The 18,015-nt window shown below is 41.4% G+C and overlaps 1 protein-coding gene across 4 annotated transcripts in view; it reads right to left on the minus strand.

Annotated features, from left to right (window-relative positions):
* Cep350 (centrosomal protein 350) overlaps nt 1-13,889 on the minus strand; it is a 122,328-nt gene extending 108,439 nt beyond the window's left edge. For all 4 annotated transcript variants that reach the window (XM_052200514.1, XM_052200516.1, XM_052200517.1 and 1 more), the window contains exon 1: nt 13,528-13,889. The gene's annotated coding sequence lies outside the window, so the exon portion shown is untranslated. The remainder of the gene's footprint in view (nt 1-13,527) is intronic.
* Between the last annotated feature and the right edge of the window lie 4,126 nt (nt 13,890-18,015).

Here is an 18,015-nt window from a genome sequence, read left to right on the forward strand (position 1 = left end):
GGGCAGTCAGTGATTCATAATGAGGCTTTGTCTGAAAAACAACGACACTGTGTATGTGGCTCTTGGCCTATTTGGACTATTTGCCTAGAGTAGTATCTGCAAAATGTATGAAACTGAACTGAAGAATGTGAAGGACATGCTGCTGAGATCCAACGTCAAACTGTTTTCTAGCTTCCAGTAATGTAAGAGCCTAGAAGCTTCACTTAGACCTTTTATTATCGCTCATATTGCTGTTGATTTTTGCTCATTTCCATAAGGAAAAATAATTGCTCAAATCTGGACATGGTAGAACTTAGCCAGATCAAATATTCTGCCGCAGATCTTTTTCCCCCTTCTTAATTTATTCTTCTCTCATATATTATATCCCAACTGCAGTTTTCCTTTCTCCCCTCCCCTGTCTCTCTCTGGGATCTATGCCCTCTTTTAATTCCCCTCAGAAAAGAGCAGGCCTTCCAGGAACGTCAACCAAATATGGCATAACAAGATACAATAAGTCCAGGCATATAATCTCACATCAAGGCTGGACAAGGAAACCCAATAAGAGGAAAAGCGTCCCAAAGGCAGGCCAAAGAATGAAGGACTGTTAGAAGTCACACAACAACACCAAGCCTGTGACACACCTCTAACTTAGATGAAGAAGACCTAGGTCAGACCTGTACAGGCCCCCTGACCTCTGAGCCAACCTGAGTATCATCAGTCAGTTGACCCTGTGGGCCATGTCCCTGTGATGTCCTTGACCCTTCTGGCTCCTGCAATCCTTCCTTCCCTTTCTTCTCTGCCACAAAGCTTAATCTTAGGGTTTTTTTTTAATTTATGAATTATCCTTTGTTCATTCACCTAGTAAGATCTTAATTTTTTAATTAATTTTATTAGTTCTTTATAGCATATTAAATTTTATCATATTTATTAAATACTTAATGCAAAAGATAGTTTAAAATTTGGAAATTAAAGGGAGGAAGGGGTAGCTCAGCAGGCAAGTGCTTGCTGCCGAGGCCAATGACTGGGCCACGTTCTGGACCGAGAACTGACTCCCTAAGTTGCCCTCTGACCTCCACATGTGCACCATGGCAAATGCAACTACGCACGTGCACACAAAATAGATGAGAGGCCATAAATTATTTTATTCAATTAGTTATTTATAAACAAATGCAGTATGTTATTTGGAGTCCTGAGAAGCTAATCCCAGAACACAAACACAGTAGGCAAGCACTACTGCAATGCATTCTCGGTTCCAGTGTGTTGAACATTTTAAAATCCCAAATTAGATTTAAGAAAAATAAAATTTTATCTAGTTAGTCCAAATATATAAAACTTTAAAGTATAATAATTTATGGGAATTAATTTCTCCAAGGAGTAGATAATCCTGACATTAGACTTCCTAGAAACAAACTTCAAATGGTTCTAAAAGTGAAATTCTTTCCAGGGTCAGAGAAGCAGGTCAGGGGCAGAACACTTGCCTATTATATGCCTCTACTCAATCCTTAGCATTGTACATACAAAACTTCTTCAAAAAATACATATTCTTCTGAAAACGGGCTTGGGGGAAAAACAACAATCGGTAAATTTACCAATAGTTTAAATTTTTTTTCAACCATAAAAACTTACCAACACTGATTGAAAGAAAAGCGCTCAGTGGCTGAGAAGATGGCCTGGTGGACAAGACCACACACTATACAAACATAAGGACTTGGTCTAGATGCCAGCCACCATGCAGAAAGCTGGGCATCGGTGCACGTGCTGTACGCTAGCACTGCAGAGGGCAGAGACGGGTGTGTCAGTGCATCTGACATCCTCTCAAGGGCAATCTGCACGTGTGCACATGCACTGATGCACACATGCACGTGGTTATCCTTTATCACTAACCTATTGATGATCTGCCAAAAGTGTCTTTATAAACATTTCTTTGCCTTCAAAGTAAGTGCAAAAAATATAGTGATTATTTTCTCAGTGTAAAGGATAAATAGGTCAAATAAGTTTTAAAACTGTATTTCAGTCCACAATCTATCTAAGGGTTAATGCTAAAAAAGGTAAAGAGTGTAAACATAAGGTTCCAAAATAAATGCATACTTTACAGTCAAGCTTTAATTACAAATATCTAGTAAAACATTTACATAGCACAGCATATATCATTACACACACACATACACATACAGTCATATTTTCTCATAAAATGATGTAGTTCAGGATCACACCTCTATTACATAAGGAACACAGAAACCACATATGTGCCATATAACCCACCACTTAAAGGACAACACAAGCAGCGTTTTCAGCGGTGCATCAAGTGAGGCCAATCTCCAGCCTTGTCAAGCCAGGTGACCTCTACCAAACGGACTCAGGGGCTAGTCGATTAATCGTTTATAATCCTCCATTGATTTGGGCACCAGCTTCATGGGTTTGTTCACTTCATAGAACTTAACTAAGTTATCTATTTGTATGTTGTTTTCATGCATATCATATTTCATTTACACCATTTTGTAAGACTGTTTTCCAAATCCAAAACCAAAACAACAGTCTTTAAAAATTACTTTTTCCCAACTTAGGAGTTGATTTTTGGCATCTTAGAACTGTTGGAGTGGGCTGACGAGGTGGCCCGGCAGTTACACACATATAGAGGGCCTGGGTTGATCCCCATCATCTCTACTGTTGCTTACAACCATCTGGAACTCCTATTCCAGGATCAGATACCCTCTTCTGACTTTTGCCAACACTAGGCACACATGCAGGGCATGGACATAAATAAAAGCAAACACTCATAAACATAAAATAAATAAAATTTAAAGACTTATTTAAACATTGTTTAAAATTATATGTCTTAAAAAAATCTAAAAAAAAAAACCCATACTTTCAATGTAATTTTCCATTTGATGGTATTATAGCAATATTTTATTCACATAAATTTCAAACTTTAATCTTGAAACTCCCACTACTCCTAGATTAATAATGTAAGCACAGATCTCTTGTTTCTTTGACAACTCATATTAACCGAGTGATGAAGGACCCTCTACCTCAGCCCAGTACTTCAATGGTTACATTTCCAAAGTACCTATCACTAGACCTCTCTTCTAGCTCCTTCTTACCAAGAAAATTCAACACATTTTAAAGTATGTGTACACATGTCCAAGTATACATGTGTGTGTGGGCATGTGTGTGTGTGCATGTTGTGTGTGCATATGCATATGGAGGGCAAAAGTCGAAGATGGTGCCTGCCTTTCTTTTTGAGACAGTCTCTCACTGCACCTCGAGCTCACCTATTGAGCTGGAGTACACCGCCAGCAGGCCGCAGGGATCCTGCCTCCACTTCAATACAGCCAGGATTACAGGCACACACCACACTGCCTGACTTTTAATGTGGTTCTAGAGCTCTGAACTCAGATCTTCACGCTTGCATAGCAAACAGTTCAGTTACTGAGCCAGCTCCCTAACCCCTCAGCAAGCTTTTCATAATCTCAGCTATTTCCCAAATGCTATTGTAACTTGCCTAAATCCTTCTGGGACTCTGGATAGATATTTAAAATGTGGTTGGAAATTGTACAGATTTAGGAAAGTGGCAGTGTTGGTTATTCTCTGGAGTACATGACCTCACCACCCACAGGCAGGGCTATACTTACTGGAACAGTGATGAATTCCCACCTACCTAACTGACCTTAAGTCCAATTTAGTGATCTTCAAGATATACCTGTGATCGTATCTTGGCCATCATTGTTGTAATTTACAGGCTTTGACACAGGTAAGACATTGCTTTATTCACATTCCTGTAGATGAAGAGCTACAGGCAATTGATGGGTGCTAAGAGAGGCAGGACTAGGCTTTTTCTACGACAAGTGACCTAATAGGTTATCCAATTCCAAGTGATCAGTCCTAAATACATCTACAAATGAGCACCACTAAATGGACTGAGCATGCTGCATTTATTTATATGTGCATACACACACACACACAGAGAGAGAGAGAGAGAGAGCAACAGTTAAAGAAATTATGTATTTGAAAAAGTGGAAGGACTAGAGGAATTGGAAAAAGGAGAGGGTGAGGTTGAAAGGGGAAAGGATGGATGGAATTATGTAAATACAGTACTCAGGTATGAAATTCTCAAAAGTAAATTTTTTTGTACTGTTTAAAACAATGGCTCAGCAGTTAAGAGCACTGACTGCTCTTCCAGAGGTCCTGAGGTCAATTCCCAGCAACCATCTGTAATGGAATCTGATGCCCTATTCTGGTGTGTCTGAAAACAGCGACAGTGTACTTATATGCATAAAATAAATGAATCTTTAAAAAAAAAAAAGCAGCCAAGCAGTGGTGGCACATGCCTGCAATCCCAGCACTCTGGGAGGCAGAGGCAGGCGGATTTCTGAGTTTGAGGCCAGCCTGGTCTACAGAATGAGTTCCAGGACAGCCAGGGCTACACAGAGAAACCCTGTCTCGGAAAAAAAAAAAAACAAATCCAAAACAAACAAACAAACAAACAAAAAGCAGCACCTCTGTCAGTAGAAGGACTAACAGGAAAGCAAGGGGAGAGTAGGTCACCCTAAGTGAGAGACAGGAGCACATATCCATGAGAAGCCTCTTGGAAAGCCACTTCTGAGAAAGTATACTACTTGTCTACTAAAGCTGGGGACATAGTAAGAGAAAACTAGGGAGAAGGCACATACTATTACATAAGTAAGCCCACAAAACTATATGGTAAAACAAACTATATAAAAGCACAAACAGAAAAATATAATTGACCATGCTGTTGATAACAAGGAAAAGATATTATATGGCCACCCATATAATAAACTGAACATATGATATGACAAAAGGGAATAATCATATGATAAAAAGAGTTAATCACTAATGTACAATAAGTTTACGAACTGGTAGGAAAAAAGTATGCTTTTGCTTTGGCTATCACCAAATAAAAGCCTAGTTATGGATTAAGTCAAAAGAGCAGAAGAAATATATATAAACTCACATGTATTCACACCCATACTTGTGCCCATACATATGCAAACATGTATACCACACACAGACCATGAAAGCAGAAAAATGAAAAATATACAAATAAAAATAAATGTGTAAACTATATTGAAGACTCATTTATTCACACTCTATGCGTAAAAGCAATTGTTCAAGAAGAGGCATTCTCCCTAGCTATCAACTCAGCACAGACTAACTCCGAGGCTTTGACAGGAAAACTCACTGCTCTTAGATGGCACAAGTCTGGCTCTCAGCCCCAACATCAGGAGGCTTACAACCACCTGTAACTCCAGTTCCAGGAAAGCTGTCACCTTCTTCTGACCTCCAGAGGATCCTCCACACATATGGTGCACATACATGCACTAAGGAGTGCACATGCACACACGGATCTTTGAGTTCGAGGCCTGCCTGGTCTACAGAGCAAGTTTCAGAACAGTCAGGGCTACACAGAGAAACCCTTTTTTTAAACCAAACAATTAAATGCCCCTTAGATAAATACTTTAAAATCATTACGTTCCCCTACTCTATCTCTATAGCTAGTTTTTGGTGGTATTAGTAAACAAGCCCAGGTTGGCTAGTTGGTTATGTTCGAGGCAAGGTTTCACTGTGTGGCTCTAGTTGTCATAGAACTCAATACGTAGATCAGGCCATCCTCTAGTTCACAAAGATCCACCTGCCTCTGCCTCTTGAGTACTGACATTAGATAAAAGTATGTGCACCCAGTCACTGGGACCCTGATAAAAGAGACCCTTCCTGGTGCTGCTAGCCACTCCCACGGGCCTCAAGGTGGACAGTGTTGTGACTTGGGTGCATGCTTCCCATGTGGAACCTGAAGACACCCCACTCTCCAGAGACAGGTGGACAGTACAGAAGATAGATGATCTACTCAAGCTCAAGATTACTTGACCTTGATCATGGCTGCCTGGTGGTACCCTTCGATCCTGGTTCCTTCCCCCATCCTATGTGCCTGTTCGCCAAACCTGTCATGGCACTCACTGTCTCCTTTCTGTTGGAGTTAGAGATGGCCAGGGCAGCCACCAGGACTTCCACTCTGGTCTTATTAGGGGAAAATTATAACAGTCTGAGAACAGCCATTTAGATACAGAGAAAATAGAAACTTCCATCAGTCACCAAGAATCACTGACTTCATTACCAGAAGTAGTACTGCAGGATAGGAGGGCTATGTGCTGCCTTAGCTGAGGAGTGTTGCTCTTACATAGACCATTAGGGGTTGTTAACCTGTTAGAGCCCCTAATTGTTCTCCAGCTATAGTTGACTTTTGGCCCCTACATTCTGAACTACTTAGTTGCTATTGTTAGGACACACTTAGGTACAGTACAGTTAATGGTCTTAAAGCAGAGATACAAAGAACTAGATACAAAAGAGCAGTATGAGCTATCGGAATACCAGCAATTAAGCCAGGCGGTGGTGGTGCATGCCTGTAATCCCAGCACTCTGGGAGGCAGAGGCAGGTGGATTTCTGAGTTCGAGGCCAGCCTGGTCTACAGAGTGAGTTCCAGGACAGCCACGGCTATACAGAGAAACCCTGCCTCGAAAAAAACAAATTTAAAAAACCAAACCAAAAAATAAATAAATACATAAATAAATACATAAATAAATGATAGATAAGAGTTACTAAGATCAAAAACAGCTTTCATAGAAATAGGAAAAATAGGTAGACGGATCAAACGCTAAAGAAGCAAAACTTAGCCAGGTGTGGCGGTACCTACCCATAATCTCAACATTCTTGAACCTTTAGTAGAGAGAAGTGCTAGGGAAAGAACTGGGGGATTTCAACGTGCTAAGCACATGTTCTATAATGAGTAATACTGTGAGGCTCCATTGGGGCTTTCAATGTTGGTCACTCCTTTTTTATATCTTTGCCATTGCTTTAAGAAACCAGTATGACATCATTCTTATGACTTTCTGCACTTTGTCTTCTTGATATAAGCTTCTTTAACTTCCTCAAACGTAAGAATATCTTTGTGGAGCTGGAGAGATGGCTCAGTGGTCAAGAGTACTCTCTACCCTGCCCTGGCAGAGGATCCAAGTGCAGTTCCCAGCATCCACATGGCAGCTTGCCACTGACTATAATTCCAAGAGATCCAACTCCCTCTTCTGCCTTCCATGGATATCAGGCACATGTGGTACACACACACACACACACACACACACACACAGGCAAAATGCTCGTGTGCATGAAAGAATAAATATTTTTTAAAGAGTGTCATTGTTAATCGGACTGAATTGGGGTGCATTTGTGTGTGTGTGTGTGTGCACACACGCGCGTGCGTACGCCTGTCTGTCTGTCTGAATTTGAACTATGTAGCCGAGGCTGGCCTTGAACTCAAAGCAATTCTCCTACTTCAGCCTCCCAATGGCTGGGTTTAGAGGCATGTACCACTGTGCATATTAATCACACACAACAAACACACTCACATGCATGCATGCATGCATGCATGTATGTACGCATACACACATTCCATTCTCACATTACCCAAGTGTTATTTCAATGTCCATTTTACAAAGAGGCTAATTAACATCTTATAGAAAAACAAGTTGTTTTATATAGATGTCAAAGTATATGTGACTAATGTTGTTCAGACTAAAGCTAAAAAAAAAATCAAGAGATTAAAAAACTCTATTTAATATGGTTTTATTTTGCATCATATAAATGAAAGCTCAAAATGATAATAAACTTCCAAAAATTAACTTAGAATGGCTATTTTGCCAACAGATAAAAGAAATACAATTTATTTAGAGCTACTACTAAATGATATTTTTTTCTGGTTAAGCTGGGAACAGTGGTACATGCCTTTAAACCTTACCATTGGTAGACTGAAGTAGGAAGATTGTTTTGGGTTTGAGACCAACCTGGGCCACATAGTGACTTCAAAGAAGCCTAATTAACACAGTTCAAAGCAAGACCCTATCTTAAATCACACACATAAGTGTGCACCCCAGTCTGGTTAAAATTATATATATTGATAAGAACGGTTTTTTTTAAACATTGATTTGTTGATAGTAAACAAGATCTTAAGCTAACCAAGAATCTGTGTATTCAAACATCGCCAAATGTAATGATTTAAATGAGATGTCCCCTTAAGTCTTGGCCAATTGAATACTTGGTCCCTGATGCTCTTTGAGAACAAGGTGTGGCCTTGCTGGAGAAAGAATGTCACTAGGGACTTTGAGGTTTTCGAAAGGACCTGCACCTCTTCATCATTTCAAGTTTGCTCTGTTTCCCGTGAGGGGCACTCTCAGCTGCTGCTCTGTCATTGAGGATTATTGTCCCTCTGGGTCCGTAAGTTAAATAAACCTTTTATCTATGGATTGTGTTACTCATAGCATCTGATCACAATCGAAAAGTAGCTAATTCACCAAAATATTTGCCTTATAAGAAAGGTACAAAGACCATGCTTGGGGATGCACAGTTGTAACCTGGGCACTCTGACAGCTAAGGCAGGGGCATAGCTGCAAGTTCAACCCCACCCTGGTCTATACAGAAGCTCCAGGACAGCCAGAGCTACATAATGGTCTCTATCTCAAAAGAAAACAAAAGCATAAGGCAGCCAGGTGTGGTAGTGCAGGCCTATAATCTCAGCACTCAGAAGGCTCAGGCAGGAGGATTGCAGGTCAGGACTCCATAGGGAGTTCCAAGAAAGCCTAGGTACAATGTGAGCCCCTACCTGAAATAATAATAAGATCAAAGGCTCCCCCAAAACCTATAGCTAAAAAGAACTGAACTTACTATTAACTTAGAGTTTGCTAGGGGGAATGGAAAAACAAGTGGAGCAAATGAGAGAACTCCTGTAAGAGCGTCTCTGGCTTCTTATGCTATGTGTGTGTGTGTGTGTATGTGTGTGTGTGTGTTTGTGTGCGTGTATATAGTATATATATATAGTATATAGTGTGTGTATATATAGTATATGTGTGTTGTATAATATATAGTATATATATATGTGTGTAGATAGCATATATAGTAATAGTGTGAGTGTGTGTGTATGTATACACACTTTGTGTATATATATATATATATATATATATATATACATATATACACATACATACTTTGTCCTTTTCTTATTCTATAGCCCTGGCTGGCTTGGAGCTGTGTATGTAAACTAGGCTGGCCTGGAACTTGCAGAGATCTGCCTGTCTATGTGCTAGGAATGTGTGCACCATCAAACATGGCAGAAGAAGAAAGAAGAAAGAGAAAGAAAAGACGGAAGAAGAGGAAAAGGAGGAAGAACATTTAGAGAAAAGGTACCACAGGAACATTGCATCTCCTTTTAGAGCTACTTACCCAGGTTCCCTCAGGACACCTCATTCCTGGCCACATTTTCCTCACACTTTGGTCCCAGTCTCCCCTCCCCAACATTTTCCTATATGCAGTTATGTTTAAGGACATCTTAAAAAGATAAAGTCCCTCACCCAGGACCCCTTTCACTACTGCATCTTCCTTTACAAACCTCTCAGAGATGCTGACTCTACTCCACGGCTCCATCTTGAGATCCTTTCACTCCCTTCCAAGCAGCTGCAGGGCGGCCACCATCCTCATTCTCACTCACTAAAATCCCCAAAGACCTCTTCTCTAAATCCAAAGGCCTACTTGACCTCTTGATGGCATTCACCACAGGTGACTGACTACTCTCTCAGCAACAACTCTCCTCTCGGATATAATCAACTGAAGAACTTATCCCCGATGTGTGCAATAAAATGGAACATCTTATTAATCGAGCCATCAAATTAGTGAACAGGAAACTGTCCTGACAGATGCAGTACAAGGGAGCTGAGACTATTATCTCCAAATGGAAGAGGACACACAAATGAGGCTGACTCCAACAAGCTGTGATGACCTCGCTCCTTGCACATAGCCTTGCGCATGCGTGCTTTACAAATGTCGGCAATACCTTTCCTCGGAGGTAAAACAAGCGCCCGTTACCCACTGAGCCATCTTCTGGCCCCTATCTATGGTTTTTACAAGTCAAATCATATTACATAGTATTTCTTGTACATACTATTATATCATGAGCACTGTTCCATGTCAGTACATTATAGTGATAGGAAACCGTTTCATAATGCACCCTGCGCTGACTTAGACTACTGACACTAACTCATTTAGTTCTCACAATAGCCCCGTGAGGCAAGGATATCATTATTTCCCCCTTACAGATGAATTTAAGTCACTAATAGCCACAGCTGGTATAAAGTGCAGTTAGGATGTGAACCTGTGAGAACTGGTGCCTGCTCCGGGTGCTGAAGGACACGCTCAGCTGCTTCTCATGAAGTAAATATAGATCCCTAAAGCCTGCTAACAACTGTCAAGTACCTCACTGCATAAATATACCATGATTTAACTAGTCCCTTACCAATAGACATTTTGAACATTTTTAATACATATGCTTTCTTTTATTTGTAATCATGATAAATGACTATTTATTTATAATTGGGCTCTTGTGTTAAAATTTATGTAACATAAAACTCAAAAAATTAAATGATTTTATCAAATAGTACATGTACTTAAATTTTGATAGGTAATACCAGATTTCGGGGCTGGAGAGATGGCTCAGCAGTTAAGAGGACTGACTGCTCTTCCAGAGGTCCTGAGTTCAATTCCCAGCAACCACATGGTTGCTCACAACCATCTGTAATGAGATCTGACGCCCTCTCCTGGTGTGTCTGAACACAGCTACAGTGTACTCATATTCATAAATCTTAAAAAAAAAAATACCAGATTTCATCCCCAAAAGTTGTTCTACTTAAACTAATTTATAGTCTAATATTCTTAACCTGAAAACCTGAGATCCACTTTGAACTTTTAATTAATACTGGCAAAAAAAAAAAAAAACCCACACTGCCCCGTTAATGATAATTACCTTCTGACTTGACAGTTATCTGACCCAACAAACAGATGTAGGCCTAGAGCTGCTTAGTGGCTTCCTCAGGCTATGACGCTGGTTTCTGACACACGCAACATGGACACTGGACTCACTGGACTGCAGTATTCTAAACACCCAGTACTGTGATTAACAAGGACCTAAATTTATTACAAGTCTGTAATTATAGTACAACAAGTTAGGGTCTTAAAGCTTCCATTTTCTTTAAATTACAATTACTGACAGAGCACCTGGGCAATCATTAAAATCGCCAAAGCTTTAGGACCCACCTGTGACTTATTCTCTGTGGCTTTTAAATCCCAGACTGTCATTCCCCTGATACCCAGCAAATTTGAACAGAAATTTGGAGCATATGTCTAAGAAAAGATAAAATGTGCCTATGAACTAAGAACCAGTTTTTTTGTTTTGACTTTAAAGTATTATCCTAGAACTGAGATAAACTCAACTATTATTAGTTGATTGTTTTAGTATATGCTAGAAACTGAGTGCACAGTAACAAATAGAGGACTTCTGCCAGAATAGAATTTGGAGGCCAGATGAAAAATAATAATAATAACTCAAAATACTCAAAGATAAATGTGAACTTCCGCTGAGGAATACCAATGACCGACGACAACAAAATCAATGCAGAGAAACACTGCAGTCCTTTCTTTTAACCATGTGCAACACTAAAAATTGTGTGACATAGAGGGAAAGTCAATAAAGAAAACCATTTTGCAATTTAACCCACACAGCACAAAAAACAATCACAGCTACCTACAGCAGTGATCCATTATAATAATTCATGACTTATTAATATTTAATAAAATTTTATAGAAACACTAATGCCTTTAAATGACAGAAATCACCAAAAGGAAAAAGTGTCATATGCAAAGGAAGACTATATTTTTAAAATATTTTGAAATAATAACAAATAGCAAAAGTATCTAGGGCTAATATTTAATATATAGCTAATTCTAGAATATCTGCAGAATAAAAACAGCAGTTACAGAAATTAATGGCTTTGTATGTCCATTTCCACAACTACAAAATAAATATCTGAGTCTCCTTTGCTCAAAGGAGTACATGAAGACTAATTCATGGATTTGGAAGTACACCCATCCCCCAACCCCAAAAAAGTCAGTTATTTCGTACAACTTCTCTTTTGCCCTCATTATAAGTTATAGCAGTTTAACAAACTGAAGTGGTTATATAAGGACTTCACTTCCTTTCTTGTGCCCCTATATAGTGTGTTAAAAATGGATTTTAAAAAATGACAATCAGAAGAAAAAATTTAAAAACTTTAATTCATAAATGTATTAACACCATAAAAGGTTGATTCTATAGTATTGATGGTCTTAATACTATACACCAATACATGTCAGAAAAAAGTCTTTCATATATATACAAAATTGTTTACAAACATTACTATCACTATAAGCACAAAGTTCTGCTATGAAAAGACAAGATACACATTTATCCACACATACAATGTATTCTGGCATGACCTTTATATTCTGATTAAGGTGCACTAAGTTGAATGCAATAACAGTTCAGATTTGTTGCATTTAATAGTTTGTCAATTTAGTATACAAAAACTCTTACATTTTCATGGGCTTGAAGTAACTTCTAGTACAGGTCTAAGAGTCTTCCAAAGTCACAATCCCGTGTTATTAGCAGCACACTGACTTTTTAAAAAGCAGTATTTTAAATTAAGAAAGTTTTTAAATAGAGAGCAGTTTGCAGTATTTTATTATTGCCTCTTCAAAAATTCCCAGGTGCTAAAAGTAGGTTGGTCTAGGATGGACTTTCCTTTAAAGCTTTAAAATACAAGCTAAGAGAGTAGGTTAACATGGCAACACTAACGACTTCTCCAAATTCAAAACAAGAATCACCAGCAAAACAATTAAGTAGAGTGCATGGATACTGACCACTATTCCTAACGACCTATTTTTTCCCCAAGTGAAACATTTGTTACAACATCAAAACTCCATTTTTTAAAAATCTATACCTATTTGCAACTTCCTAACTTGAAAAACTAAAATCCAGGCAAATGTCTGCCTGTTATCTGTGACATTAGCTAAATATGATTTAGCATATTAGTCTGAATTTAAAAGAGGGGGGAGGGGAGCGAGAGTGACAACTTCCAACGTGTAAGGCTTGTTAAATGTCACCCCCTCCCCGCCCAGTCATGTGTGAATAAGCCGGTAGACTCCATTCAACAACTGCTTCTGGACGGGAGGTGATCAAAGTTTTCCCCATACTGCACTTTGAGAATATTACACCCAGGAAAAGGAACAGAAACTGTTCCTGACACTGGAGCTAATGCCCCGGAATTTCCCAAAATATGCTCGATCTCCTAACGAAGAAGGGACACTTCGGAGACCAAAGGTGAGAGGTGGCTTAACTCTATGCAGACAAGAGGAGGGGCGAGGGTGCTGAGGGCGACACTGGCAGGTAAGCAAAGAAATCTCGTCTTCGGTGGGCACCAGTAGGTCCGGGAGCCCGGGTCTCAGGATGACCCTCCAGGAAAAGTCTCAGGACCCAAGGAGGGTCCCCAAGGGGACGTCAGGCAGTGCCAGGGGGGCCCCGCCCCGCCTCTCGGGCCACCTCGGGGACCTGGGACCGCGGACAGAGACATCCGAGGCGGAGCAGGCGTCCGCAGGCTCCGCCAGGTCTCCCCGCAGCTCACCTGAGAGTGTCGCCTCCGCCCTCGGCTCCCACGGTGCATCCCGCGGGGCCTGGCGGAGGGTGCAGTGACGCCGCCCCGACCGGCCCCAGGGCTGCCCGGCCTGGCCTCCCCGCTCCGGGGACGCACCGGGTGCCCGCCTCGCCCCGGCTCCCGGGATCCGCCGGGCGGCAGGGAAGGAAGGAGAGGCGCAGAGGCGGCCTCCTCTGCCCCGCCGCGAGCCCCCTCCCGAGCTGCGGCTCTCTGCAGTCTTCTCAGGCGCAGGTCCGGCCCCGCTCCCCCGCCCGGGAGTCACTTCGGCAGCGGCGGCCCAGTCGCCATTACAGCTCAACAACTGACACGGAGGAGGAGCGGCGCTGGCGGCAGTGGCGGTGGCGGCGGCGCGAGGCAGGGCGGGAGCAGTCAGGGAGGGAGAGGGCGGGGGAGACCCGCCAAACCTCGCGAGAACTGTCCGGAGACGGTTCCGTAGGAATGCAACCCTGGGTTAGGGCCATGTTGAGTGTGGCCGATGGATGAGAGCGAGCCGAGCCGAAGCTAGAGGACGCGGAGGAGCCATCTTTGGTGTGGCGCGATGAGAGCTCGGCAGCACCCGGGAGGAGCCGAAGTCTCTCCGCAGAGGAGACCACCCCTTTCCCTTTGACGTTAATTGGGCCTTCGGGCTGAGGGTTGGTTCACCCCCGGGCCGGGCCGAGACACCCAGAGGACAAGGATGGACCGGGGATCCGGGAACCGGCAGCTTTCTGAAAGTTGATGTTTCAGCAATGGTCCGAAAACATCGTCACTCTAAGCAGTTCGGAGTCACCGCAGCTTTGCGGCTGCTGCAGCTGCTCGCTGCTGTCACTGTGGCCCTCCCATTGGTCAGGGTTTACAGTTCTGTTCTGCAGGCACGCTGATGGCTTAAGCTGATTCCAAAGCAAGTAAAACTATGTTTCCTTTCCATTCGGTGTTGTGGTTTGAGAAGCCCTCTGGGGCCAACGTATTTTCTCTTAGCTTTGTATTTTCCCAGCCTCCGCTTATCATCTGTCAAGACTTTAAAGGACAGCTTTTCTGCAAATAATATCACCTTCCGCTAGGTGCTCACTACAACTAAGCTCTTCACCTTCTAGGCTCCGATCGTTACTTTGCCTAAAAATCATTTCTCATCTAAAGTACCATGAGTATCTTAAAGTCTCCTTTTTCTATCTATATCCAGTAGGGCCTAGCACAGTAACTAGAGCCTTGTAGATGTTCAATAACTGATCCTCTCCGAGGGCAGCCGTGCCTCCGCAGGAACTACGTGAATGTACAAAAGTCCTGCACACATGTAAATATATACCTCTCCCTGAGAAGAGGCACTGCAGCAAACAATGAGAATTGTGGATATCCCGAGTATGAAAGCAGTAGCAAGAAAAATATTTGAAAAGTGCAACAGCAGCAGAGAGATGGATTAGCAGGTAAAGGGACTTGCCACCACACCTGGCATTCTAAGTTTGATACCCAAACCCAGAAAGGTGGACCAAGAGAGCAGATTCCTACAAGCTGTCCTCTGATCTCCACAGGTGAGCCACGTCACATGCAGGTGCACGAGAAGACGTGTATGATAACATACATGCACATACATACATGTAATAAAAAGAAAAGTGAAATTTACCCTTTTTCCCAGCCTAGGGGAAAACGTTTAAAGAACGTATCTAATCACCTTATTGAGTAATTTTACTCACTCTTTAATAGTGGGCTCTGAAACACTATTTGCCCAATATTATAGCACCAATCAATGGGAAATAAAGAATGTCCTTTACTCTAAAGCTAATTGATACTTTCCCACCTCCCGCGTTATCTTGCGGGCAATAGAAAGCAAATGAGGTTTTGTCACAGTGTCAGCAGCATTGCTTGTGCTATCAGCCTAAACTCCTGTTTTCATCAATTTTCCATACTTGGTGCTCAACTGCTCTCTCTCGCTCTCTCTCTCTCTCTCTCTCTCTCTCTCTCTCTCTCTCCATATATATATATATACATATATATATGACAAGATCCTGCTGGATGATAGCCCAGGTTAACCTGGAACTCACAGTCCTCCTGCCTTAGCCTCCTGATCACAGACTTGCACCACCATACCTAGATAAGCTCTCTTCCTTTTGGTTTTCTGTGATTTCTTTTTACTCCTACAAGAGTATTGGCTTTCAGGCTGGAGAGGTGGCTCAGAGGTTAAGAGCACCAGCTGCTCTTCCAAAAGTCCTGAGTTCAACTGCTAGCAACCACATGGTGGCTCACAACCCTGTAATGGGATCTGATGCCCTCTTCTGGTGTGTCTGAAGACAACTATAGTGAATGAATGTATATTAAATAAATAGATATTTTTTAAAAATGAGAGTATTGGCTTTCAAGTGTGTCAAACTCTATTCCCTTTCACAGTTTTGTGAAAGTAGTCACACTCCTCCTGCACAAATGATTAAATCAGTACTCTTATGTCCCTGCACTGCCTCCACCTGCCAAGATTAGTGGAAACTTCTCACTTCCTGCTGGCAAAGCTTTTCTCTTTCCATCTCCCCAAAAATAGTACAATAAAGTAGAAAATGTGCTCAACACGCATGTCCTCTGACCCCTCCTGAGCCTCCACTAAATGACAATGAATCCAAGATACTGGCATAGTGACAAATGCCAGTAAGCCCAACACCTGGAAGGCTGAGACAGGAGAATTGCCATGAGTTTGGGTATTTATACATTGCAGTTGCTCTTCTATCCACAAACTCCACAAAGGTATTCATTCAACAGATGACAAAGTGTCCTCCTACAGTTTTGTGGGTTGGTCATGTTTCATCACAACATCGTCTGTCATCTTCATGGCACACCAAGATCGTAAGATTATGAACTCTGTGGTCACAAAGGTCAGGATTTGGAGCTGTGTATTGTGTAACGTTGGTCTAGGTATTCATCCTAGCCAGGATTACTATTGCTGTGAGGGAACATTGTGACCAAAGCAACTTGGGGAAGAAAGGGTTTATTAAACTTACACTTCCACATCACTGTTCATCCATTGGAGGAAGTCAGGACAGGAACTGAAAGAGAGCAGGAACCTGGAGGCAGGAGCGATGCTGAGGCTGTGGAAGGGTGCTGCTTACTGGCTGGCTCACAACGGCTCCCTCAGCTTGCTTTCTTATACAGCAGCGGTTCTCGGTCTGTGGACTGTGGCCCCTTTGGGGGGGGGGGTCACATATCAGACATCCTGCATATTACATATTTACATGTTGATTCATTACAGTTATGAAGTAATAAATAACTGTATGATTGGAGGTCTTAGCAACATGGAAGAAGGAGGCTTTTGCTCTTTGTTTGCTTGTTCTTGCCTTGCAGGGAATTTCCTTTCTTACTGGAATTGGAACCTGCTTCTTTGGAATTCTAGTGTTTATGGAAGACAAGCTGAGACATCCAGCCTGTCTGAGCAGCTTCTGAATTCTCAAGGTTTCCATTCATGGTTTACCATTGTTGGATTTGTTAGACTATAGCCTGTAAGTGATTCTAATAAATCCATATGTGTATGTATATATATATATATGTATGTACATATATATGTATGTATATGTGTGTATGTGTATACATGTATATGCATATATACATATATATAAGTGTACATGTATACATATATATAAAGAGATTCATTCTATAAATTCTGCTGCTCTAGAGAACACTGACTAATCAGCTGAATCTTATTGAAGCATTTTCTCAGTTGAGTTTCCCTCCTCTCAGATAACTCTATCTTATGTCCAGTTAACATAAAATTAGCTAGGACAGTATTTCATTTTATTTTTAAAATGTTTTACTGAAAATATTTGAATAGGCAATCAACAAGTCAAGATCTCTCTTGAACTAAAATTTGAATAAGTTTGATATGTTCTGTCTTGAACATGATATATCTGATATTAATTCTGTGCAATAAACTGACAAGTGGAGAGACATATCTACAATAATGTAATGAGTCGTTGACTCTTTATTAGTTGTACAATATGATGCATGAGAATCATCTAGGGATGTTGCTAAGAACATGTCAATCTTGGAGACTGAATACAATTTGTAATCATCAACTTTTCGTGTGTGTGTGTGTGTGTGTGTGTGTGTGTGTGTGTGTGTGTGTGTGTGTGTTTTGGGGGTGGGAAGTTGTTGAGACAGGGACTCATGTAGCTGAGGCTGGCCTTGGACTTCTGATCTTCCTAGCTCTAGAATTGCAAGTACTAGAATTGCAGGTATGTGCTATCATGTCTGGCTACCTTTTATCGTTTTTATTATTATTATAATGGTGCTTGTTAGTGTGTTGGGACAGAACATGCACACACCACAGGACAACTTGGTGGAGTCCATTCTCTCCATCTACCTTAACATGGCTTTTGGAGATTCAGTTCAGGTGGCTAAGCTTATGTGGTAAGTGCCTTCACCTGCAGAGCCTTAGTAACAGCCCCAGCTACATTTTCAACAATAAACTTGACCAATTGAAATAATAAATTTCCATTCCATTTTAGT

The sequence above is a fragment of the Apodemus sylvaticus genome, chromosome 12, assembly GCF_947179515.1.
Source record: "Apodemus sylvaticus chromosome 12, mApoSyl1.1, whole genome shotgun sequence".
NCBI lineage: Eukaryota > Metazoa > Chordata > Mammalia > Rodentia > Muridae > Apodemus > Apodemus sylvaticus.